We start from the raw sequence: 9859 nt of genomic DNA on the forward strand, positions 1-9859 counted from the left end.
TTTAAAGAGAATGAGACGATGCAAAATGAGGTTTAGAAGGTGCTTAAAGTGACTTTAAAGAGAATGAGACGATGATAAATGAGGTTTTAGAAGGTGCTTAAGGTGACTTTAAAGAGAATGAGACGATGCAAAATGAGGTTTAGAAGGTGCTTAAAGTGACTTTAAAGAGAATGAGACGATGCAAAATGGTCTTTAGAAGGTGCTTAAGGTGACTTTAAAGAGAATGAGACGATGCAAAATTCTGTTTAGAAGGTGCTTAAAGTGACTTTAAAGAGAATGAGACGATGCAAAATGAGGTTTAGAAGGTGCTTAAAGTGACTTTAAAGAGAATGAGACGATGCAAAATGGTGTTTAGAAGGTGCTTAAGGTGACTTAAAAGAGAATGAGACGATGCAAAATGGTGTTTAGAAGGTGCTTAAAGTGACTTTAAAGAGAATGAGACGATGCAAAATGGTGTTTAGAAGGTGCTTAAAGTGACTTTAAAGAGAATGAGACGATGCAAAATGAGGTTTAGAAGGTGCTTAAAGTGACTTTAAAGAGAATGAGACGATGCAAAATGGTGTTTAGAAGGTGCTTAAGGTGACTTTAAAGAGAATGAGACGATGCAAAATGAGGTTAAGAAGGTGCTTAAGGTGACTTTAAAGAGAATGAGACGATGCAAATGAGGTTTAGAAGGTGCTTAAAGTGACTTTAAAGAGAATGAGACGATGCAAAATGGTGTTTAGAAGGTGCTTAAGGTGACTTTAAAGAGAATGAGACGATGCAAAATGAGGTTTAGAAGGTGCTTAAAGTGACTTTAAAGAGAATGAGACGATGCAAAATGGTGTTTAGAAGGTGCTTAAAGTGACTTTAAAGAGAATGAGACGATGCAAAATGGTGTTTAGAAGGTGCTTAAAGTGACTTTAAAGAGAATGAGACGATGCAAAATGGTGTTTAGATGGTGCTTAAAGTGACTTTAAAGAGAATAAGACGATGCAAAATGAGGTTTAGAAGGTGCTTAAACTGACTTTAAAGAGAATGAGACGATGCAAAATGGTGTTAAGAAGGTGCTTAAAGTGACTTTAAAGAGAATGAGACGATGCAAAGGTGTTTAGAAGGTGCTTAAAGTGACTTTAAAGAGAATGAGACGATGCAAAATGGTGTTTAGAAGGTGCTTAAAGTGACTTTAAAGAGAATGAGACGATGCAAAATGAGGTTTAGAAGGTGCTTAAAGTGACTTTAAAGAGAATGAGACGATGCAAAATGAGGTTTGAATGGTGCTTAAGGTGACTTTAAAGAGAATGAGACGATGCAAAATGAGGTTTAGAAGGTGCTGAAGGTGACTTTAAAGAGAATGAGACGATGCAAAATGGTGTTTAGAAGGTGCTTAAAGTGACTTTAAAGAGAATGAGACGATGCAAAATGGTGTTTAGAAGGTGCTTAAGGTGACTTTAAAGAGAATGAGACGATGCAAAATGAGGTTTAGAAGGTGCTTAAGGTGACTTTAAAGAGAATGAGACGATGCAAAATGAGGTTTAGAAGGTGCTTAAAGTGACTTTAAAGAGAATGAGACGATGCAAAATGAGGTTTAGAAGGTGCTTAAAGTGACTTTAAAGAGAATGAGACGATGCAAAATGAGGTTTAGAAGGTGCTTAAAGTGACTTTAAAGAGAATGAGACGATGCAAAATGAGGTTTAGAAGGTGCTTAAAGTGACTTTAAAGAGAATGAGACGATGCAAAATGAGGTTTAGAAGGTGCTTAAAGTGACTTTAAAGAGAATGAGACGATGCAAAATGAGGTTTAGAAGGTGCTTAAAGTGACTTTAAAGAGAATGAGACGATGCAAAATGGTGTTTAGAAGGTGCTTAAAGTGACTTTAAAGAGAATGAGACGATGCAAAATGAGGTTTAGAAGGTGCTTAAAGTGACTTTAAAGAGAATGAGACGACGCAAAATGGTGTTTAGAAGGTGCTTAAGGTGACTTTAAAGAGAATGAGACGATGCAAAATGAGGTTTAGAAGGTGCTTAAAGTGACTTTAAAGAGAATGAGACGATGCAAAATGAGGTTTAGAAGGTGCTTAAAGTGACTTTAAAGAGAATGAGACGATGCAAAATGGTGTTTAGAAGGTGCTTAAAGTGACTTTAAAGAGAATGAGACGATGCAAAATGAGGTTTAGAAGGTGCTTAAAGTGACTTTAAAGAGAATGAGACGATGCAAAATGGTGTTTAGAAGGTGCTTAAGGTGACTTTAAAGAGAATAAGACGATGCAAAATGAGGTTTAGAAGGTGCTTAAACTGACTTTAAAGAGAATGAGACGATGCAAAATGGTGTTAAGAAGGTGCTTAAAGTGACTTTAAAGAGAATGAGACGATGCAAAATGGTGTTTAGAAGGTGCTTAAAGTGACTTTAAAGAGAATGAGACGATGCAAAATGGTGTTTAGAAGGTGCTTAAAGTGACTTTAAAGAGAATGAGACGATGCAAAATGAGGTTTAGAAGGTGCTTAAAGTGACTTTAAAGAGAATGAGACGATGCAAAATGAGGTTTGAAAGGTGCTTAAGGTGACTTTAAAGAGAATGAGACGATGCAAAATGAGGTTTGAAAGGTGCTTAAGGTGACTTTAAAGAGAATGAGACGATGCAAAATGGTGTTTAGAAGGTGCTTAAAGTGACTTTAAAGAGAATGAGACGATGCAAAATGGTGTTTAGAAGGTGCTTAAGGTGACTTTAAAGAGAATGAGACGATGCAAAATGAGGTTTAGAAGGTGCTTAAGGTGACTTTAAAGAGAATGAGACGATGCAAAATGAGGTTTAGAAGGTGCTTAAAGTGACTTTAAAGAGAATGAGACGATGCAAAATGAGGTTTAGAAGGTGCTTAAAGTGACTTTAAAGAGAATGAGACGATGCAAAATGAGGTTTAGAAGGTGCTTAAAGTGACTTTAAAGAGAATGAGACGATGCAAAATGAGGTTTGAAAGGTGCTTAAGGTGACTTTAAAGAGAATGAGACGATGCAAAATGAGGTTTAGAAGGTGCTTAAAGTGACTTTAAAGAGAATGAGACGATGCAAAATGGTGTTTAGAAGGTGCTTAAAGTGACTTTAAAGAGAATGAGACGATGCAAAATGGTGTTTAGAAGGTGCTTAAGGTGACTTTAAAGAGAATAAGACGATGCAAAATGGTGTTTAGAAGGTGCTTAAAGTGACTTTAAAGAGAATGAGACGATGCAAAATGGTGTTTAGAAGGTGCTTAAAGTGACTTTAAAGAGAATGAGACGATGCAAAATGGTGTTTAGAAGGTGCTTAAGGTGACTTTAAAGAGAATGAGACGATGCAAAATGAGGTTTAGAAGGTGCTTAAAGTGACTTTAAAGAGAATGAGACGATGCAAAATGGTGTTTAGAAGGTGCTTAAGGTGACTTTAAAGAGAATGAGACGATGCAAAATGAGGTTTAGAAGGTGCTTAAAGTGACTTTAAAGAGAATGAGACGATGCAAAATGGTGTTTAGAAGGTGCTTAAGGTGACTTTAAAGAGAATGAGACGATGCAAAATGGTGTTTAGAAGGTGCTTAAGGTGACTTTAAAGAGAATGAGACGATGCAAAATGGTGTTTAGAAGGTGCTTAAGGTGACTTTAAAGAGAATGAGACGATGCAAAATGAGGTTTAGAAGGTGCTTAAAGTGACTTTAAAGAGAATGAGACGATGCAAAATGGTCTTTAGAAGGTGCTTAAGGTGACTTTAAAGAGAATGAGACGATGCAAAATGAGGTTTAGAAGGTGCTTAAAGTGACTTTAAAGAGAATGAGACGATGCAAAATGAGGTTTAGAAGGTGCTTAAAGTGACTTTAAAGAGAATGAGACGATGCAAAATGGTGTTTAGAAGGTGCTTAAGGTGACTTTAAAGAGAATGAGACGATGCAAAATGAGGTTTAGAAGGTGCTTAAAGTGACTTTAAAGAGAATGAGACGATGCAAAATGAGGTTTAGAAGGTGCTTAAAGTGACTTTAAAGAGAATGAGACGATGCAAAATGGTGTTTAGAAGGTGCTTAAGGTGACTTTAAAGAGAATGAGACGATGCAAAATGAGGTTTAGAAGGTGCTTAAGGTGACTTTAAAGAGAATGAGACGATGCAAAATGAGGTTTAGAAGGTGCTTAAAGTGACTTTAAAGAGAATGAGACGATGCAAAATGAGGTTTAGAAGGTGCTTAAGGTGACTTTAAAGAGAATGAGACGATGCAAAATGAGGTTTAGAAGGTGCTTAAAGTGACTTTAAAGAGAATGAGACGATGCAAAATGGTGTTTAGAAGGTGCTTAAAGTGACTTTAAAGAGAATGAGACGATGCAAAATGGTGTTTAGAAGGTGCTTAAAGTGACTTTAAAGAGAATGAGACGATGCAAAATGGTGTTTAGAAGGTGCTTAAAGTGACTTTAAAGAGAATGAGACGATACAAAATGAGGTTTAGAAGGTGCTTAAAGTGACGTTAAAGAGAATGAGACGATGCAAAATGAGGTTTAGAAGGTGCTTAAAGTGACTTTAAAGAGAATGAGACGATGCAAAATGGTGTTTAGAAGGTGCTTAAAGTGACTTTAAAGAGAATGAGACGATGCAAAATGGTGTTTAGAAGGTGCTTAAGGTGACTTTAAAGAGAATGAGACGATGCAAAATGAGGTTTAGAAGGTGCTTAAAGTGACTTTAAAGAGAATGAGACGATGCAAAATGGTGTTTAGAAGGTGCTTAAAGTGACTTTAAAGAGAATGAGACGATGCAAAATGGTGTTTAGAAGGTGCTTAAAGTGACTTTAAAGAGAATGAGACGATGCAAAATGGTGTTTAGAAGGTGCTTAAGGTGACTTTAAAGAGAATGAGACGATGCAAAATGAGGTTTAGAAGGTGCTTAAGGTGACTTTAAAGAGAATGAGACGATGCAAAATGAGGTTTAGAAGGTGCTTAAAGTGACTTTAAAGAGAATGAGACGATGCAAAATGAGGTTTAGAAGGTGCTTAAGGTGACTTTAAAGAGAATGAGACGATGCAAAATGAGGTTTAGAAGGTGCTTAAAGTGACTTTAAAGAGAATGAGACGATGCAAAATGGTGTTTAGAAGGTGCTTAAAGTGACTTTAAAGAGAATGAGACGATGCAAAATGGTGTTTAGAAGGTGCTTAAAGTGACTTTAAAGAGAATGAGACGATGCAAAATGGTGTTTAGAAGGTGCTTAAAGTGACTTTAAAGAGAATGAGACGATACAAAATGAGGTTTAGAAGGTGCTTAAAGTGACGTTAAAGAGAATGAGACGATGCAAAATGAGGTTTAGAAGGTGCTTAAAGTGACTTTAAAGAGAATGAGACGATGCAAAATGGTGTTTAGAAGGTGCTTAAAGTGACTTTAAAGAGAATGAGACGATGCAAAATGGTGTTTAGAAGGTGCTTAAGGTGACTTTAAAGAGAATGAGACGATGCAAAATGAGGTTTGAAAGGTGCTTAAGGTGACTTTAAAGAGAATGAGACGATGCAAAATGTGGTTTAGAAGGTGCTTAAAGTGACTTTAAAGAGAATGAGACGATGCAAAATGGTGTTTAGAAGGTGCTTAAGGTGACTTTAAAGAGAATGAGACGATGCAAAATGGTGTTTAGAAGGTGCTTAAGGTGACTTTAAAGAGAATGAGACGATGCAAAATGGTGTTTAGAAGGTGCTTAAGGTGACTTTAAAGAGAATGAGACGATGCAAAATGAGGTTTAGAAGGTGCTTAAACTGACTTTAAAGAGAATGAGACGATGCAAAATGGTGTTAAGAAGGTGCTTAAAGTGACTTTAAAGAGAATGAGACGATGCAAAATGGTGTTTAGAAGGTGCTTAAGGTGACTTTAAAGAGAATGAGACGATGCAAAATGAGGTTTAGAAGGTGCCTAAAGTGACTTTAAAGAGAATAAGACGATGCAAAATGGTGTTTAGAAGGTGCTTAAGGTGACTTTAAAGAGAATGAGACGATGCAAAATGAGGTTTAGAAGGTGCTTAAAGTGACTTTAAAGAGAATGAGACGATGCAAAATGAGGTTTAGAAGGTGCTTAAGGTGACTTTAAAGAGAATGAGACGATGCAAAATGGTGTTTAGAAGGTGCTTAAAGTGACTTTAAAGAGAATGAGACGATGCAAAATGGTGTTTAGAAGGTGCTTAAGGTGACTTTAAAGAGAATGAGACGATGCAAAATGAGGTTTAGAAGGTGCTTAAGGTGACTTTAAAGAGAATGAGACGATGCAAAATGAGGTTTAGAAGGTGCTTAAAGTGACTTTAAAGAGAATGAGACGATGCAAAATGGTGTTTAGAAGGTGCTTAAGGTGTCTTTAAAGAGAATGAGACGATGCAAAATGGTGTTTAGAAGGTGCTTAAGGTGACTTTAAAGAGAATGAGACGATGCAAAATGAGGTTTAGAAGGTGCTTAAAGTGACTTTAAAGAGAATGAGACGATGCAAAATGGTGTTTAGAAGGTGCTTAAAGTGACTTTAAAGAGAATGAGACGATGCAAAATGAGGTTTAGAAGGTGCTTAAAGTGACTTTAAAGAGAATGAGACGATGCAAAATGGTGTTTAGAAGGTGCTTAAAGTGACTTTAAAGAGAATGAGACGATGCAAAATGAGGTTTAGAAGGTGCTTAAAGTGACTTTAAAGAGAATGAAACGATGCAAAATGGTGTTTAGAAGGTGCTTAAAGTGACTTTAAAGAGAATGAGACGATGCAAAATGAGGTTTAGAAGGTGCTTAAAGTGACTTTAAAGAGAATGAGACGTTGCAAAATGAGGTTAAGAAGATGCTTAAAGTGACTTTAAAGAGAATGAGACGATGCAAAATGGTGTTTAGAAGGTGCTTAAAGTGACTTTAAAGAGAATGAGACGATGCAAAATGAGGTTTAGAAGGTGCTTAAGGTGACTTTAAAGAGAATGAGACGATGCAAAATGAGGTTTAGAAGGTGCTTAAAGTGACTTTAAAGAGAATGAGACGATGCAAAATGGTGTTTAGAAGGTGCTTAAGGTGACTTTAAAGAGAATGAGACGATGCAAAATGGTGTTTAGAAGGTGCTTAAAGTGACTTTAAAGAGAATGAGACGATGCAAAATGGTGTTTAGAAGGTGCTTAAAGTGACTTTAAAGAGAATGAGACGATGCAAAATGAGGTTTAGAAGGTGCTTAAAGTGACTTTAAAGAGAATGAGACGATGCAAAATGGTCTTTAGAAGGTGCTTAAGGTGACTTTAAAGAGAATGAGACGATGCAAAATGAGGTTTAGAAGGTGCTTAAAGTGACTTTAAAGAGAATGAGACGATGCAAAATGGTGTTTAGAAGGTGCTTAAAGTGACTTAAAAGAGAATGAGACGATGCAAAATGAGGTTTAGAAGGTGCTTAAAGTGACTTTAAAGAGAATGAGACGATGCAAAATGGTGTTTAGAAGGTGCTTAAAGTGACTTTAAAGAGAATGAGACGATGCAAAATGGTGTTTAGAAGGTGCTTAAAGTGACTTTAAAGAGAATGAGACGATGCAAAATGAGGTTTAGAAGGTGCTTAAGGTGACTTTAAAGAGAATGAGACGATGCAAAATGAGGTTTAGAAGGTGCTTAAAGTGACTTTAAAGAGAATGAGACGATGCAAAATGGTGTTTAGAAGGTGCTTAAAGTGACTTTAAAGAGAATGAGACGATGCAAAATGAGGTTTAGAAGGTGCTTAAAGTGACTTTAAAGAGAATGAGACGATGCAAAATGGTGTTTAGAAGGTGCTTAAAGTGACTTTAAAGAGAATGAGACGATGCAAAATGAGGTTTAGAAGGTGCTTAAAGTGACTTTAAAGAGAATGAGACGATGCAAAATGAGGTTTAGAAGGTGCTTAAAGTGACTTTAAAGAGAATGAAACGATGCAAAATGGTGTTTAGAAGGTGCTTAAAGTGACTTTAAAGAGAATGAGACGATGCAAAATGAGGTTTAGAAGGTGCTTAAAGTGACTTTAAAGAGAATGAGACGGTGCAAAATGAGGTTAAGAAGATGCTTAAAGTGACTTTAAAGAGAATGAAACGATGCAAAATGGTGTTTAGAAGGTGCTTAAAGTGACTTTAAAGAGAATGAGACGATGCAAAATGAGGTTTAGAAGGTGCTTAAAGTGACTTTAAAGAGAATGAGACGATGCAAAATGGTGTTTAGAAGGTGCTTAAGGTGACTTTAAAGAGAATGAGACGATGCAAAATGGTGTTTAGAAGGTGCTTAAGGTGACTTTAAAGAGAATGAGACGATGCAAAATGGTGTTTAGAAGGTGCTTAAGGTGACTTTAAAGAGAATGAGACGATGCAAAATGAGGTTTAGAAGGTGCTTAAACTGACTTTAAAGAGAATGAGACGATGCAAAATGGTGTTAAGAAGGTGCTTAAAGTGACTTTAAAGAGAATGAGACGATGCAAAATGGTGTTTAGAAGGTGCTTAAGGTGACTTTAAAGAGAATGAGACGATGCAAAATGAGGTTTAGAAGGTGCCTAAAGTGACTTTAAAGAGAATAAGACGATGCAAAATGGTGTTTAGAAGGTGCTTAAGGTGACTTTAAAGAGAATGAGACGATGCAAAATGAGGTTTAGAAGGTGCTTAAAGTGACTTTAAAGAGAATGAGACGATGCAAAATGAGGTTTAGAAGGTGCTTAAGGTGACTTTAAAGAGAATGAGACGATGCAAAATGGTGTTTAGAAGGTGCTTAAAGTGACTTTAAAGAGAATGAGACGATGCAAAATGGTGTTTAGAAGGTGCTTAAGGTGACTTTAAAGAGAATGAGACGATGCAAAATGAGGTTTAGAAGGTGCTTAAGGTGACTTTAAAGAGAATGAGACGATGCAAAATGAGGTTTAGAAGGTGCTTAAAGTGACTTTAAAGAGAATGAGACGATGCAAAATGGTGTTTAGAAGGTGCTTAAGGTGTCTTTAAAGAGAATGAGACGATGCAAAATGGTGTTTAGAAGGTGCTTAAGGTGACTTTAAAGAGAATGAGACGATGCAAAATGAGGTTTAGAAGGTGCTTAAAGTGACTTTAAAGAGAATGAGACGATGCAAAATGGTGTTTAGAAGGTGCTTAAAGTGACTTTAAAGAGAATGAGACGATGCAAAATGAGGTTTAGAAGGTGCTTAAAGTGACTTTATAGAGAATGAGACGATGCAAAATGGTGTTTAGAAGGTGCTTAAAGTGACTTTAAAGAGAATGAGACGATGCAAAATGAGGTTTAGAAGGTGCTTAAAGTGACTTTAAAGAGAATGAGACGATGCAAAATGAGGTTTAGAAGGTGCTTAAAGTGACTTTAAAGAGAATGAAACGATGCAAAATGGTGTTTAGAAGGTGCTTAAAGTGACTTTAAAGAGAATGAGACGATGCAAAATGAGGTTTAGAAGGTGCTTAAAGTGACTTTAAAGAGAATGAGACGGTGCAAAATGAGGTTAAGAAGATGCTTAAAGTGACTTTAAAGAGAATGAGACGATGCAAAATGGTGTTTAGAAGGTGCTTAAAGTGACTTTAAAGAGAATGAGACGATGCAAAATGAGGTTTAGAAGGTGCTTAAGGTGACTTTAAAGAGAATGAGACGATGCAAAATGAGGTTTAGAAGGTGCTTAAAGTGACTTTAAAGAGAATGAGACGATGCAAAATGGTGTTTAGAAGGTGCTTAAGGTGACTTTAAAGAGAATGAGACGATGCAAAATGGTGTTTAGAAGGTGCTTAAAGTGACTTTAAAGAGAATGAGACGATGCAAAATGGTGTTTAGAAGGTGCTTAAAGTGACTTTAAAGAGAATGAGACGATGCAAAATGAGGTTTAGAAGGTGCTTAAAGTGACTTTAAAGAGAATGAGACGATGCAAAATGGTCTTTAGAAGGTGCTTAAGGTGACTTT

Source organism: Anopheles ziemanni, unplaced genomic scaffold (assembly GCF_943734765.1).
Source record: "Anopheles ziemanni unplaced genomic scaffold, idAnoZiCoDA_A2_x.2 U_3, whole genome shotgun sequence".
Classification (NCBI taxonomy): Eukaryota; Metazoa; Arthropoda; class Insecta; order Diptera; family Culicidae; genus Anopheles; species Anopheles ziemanni.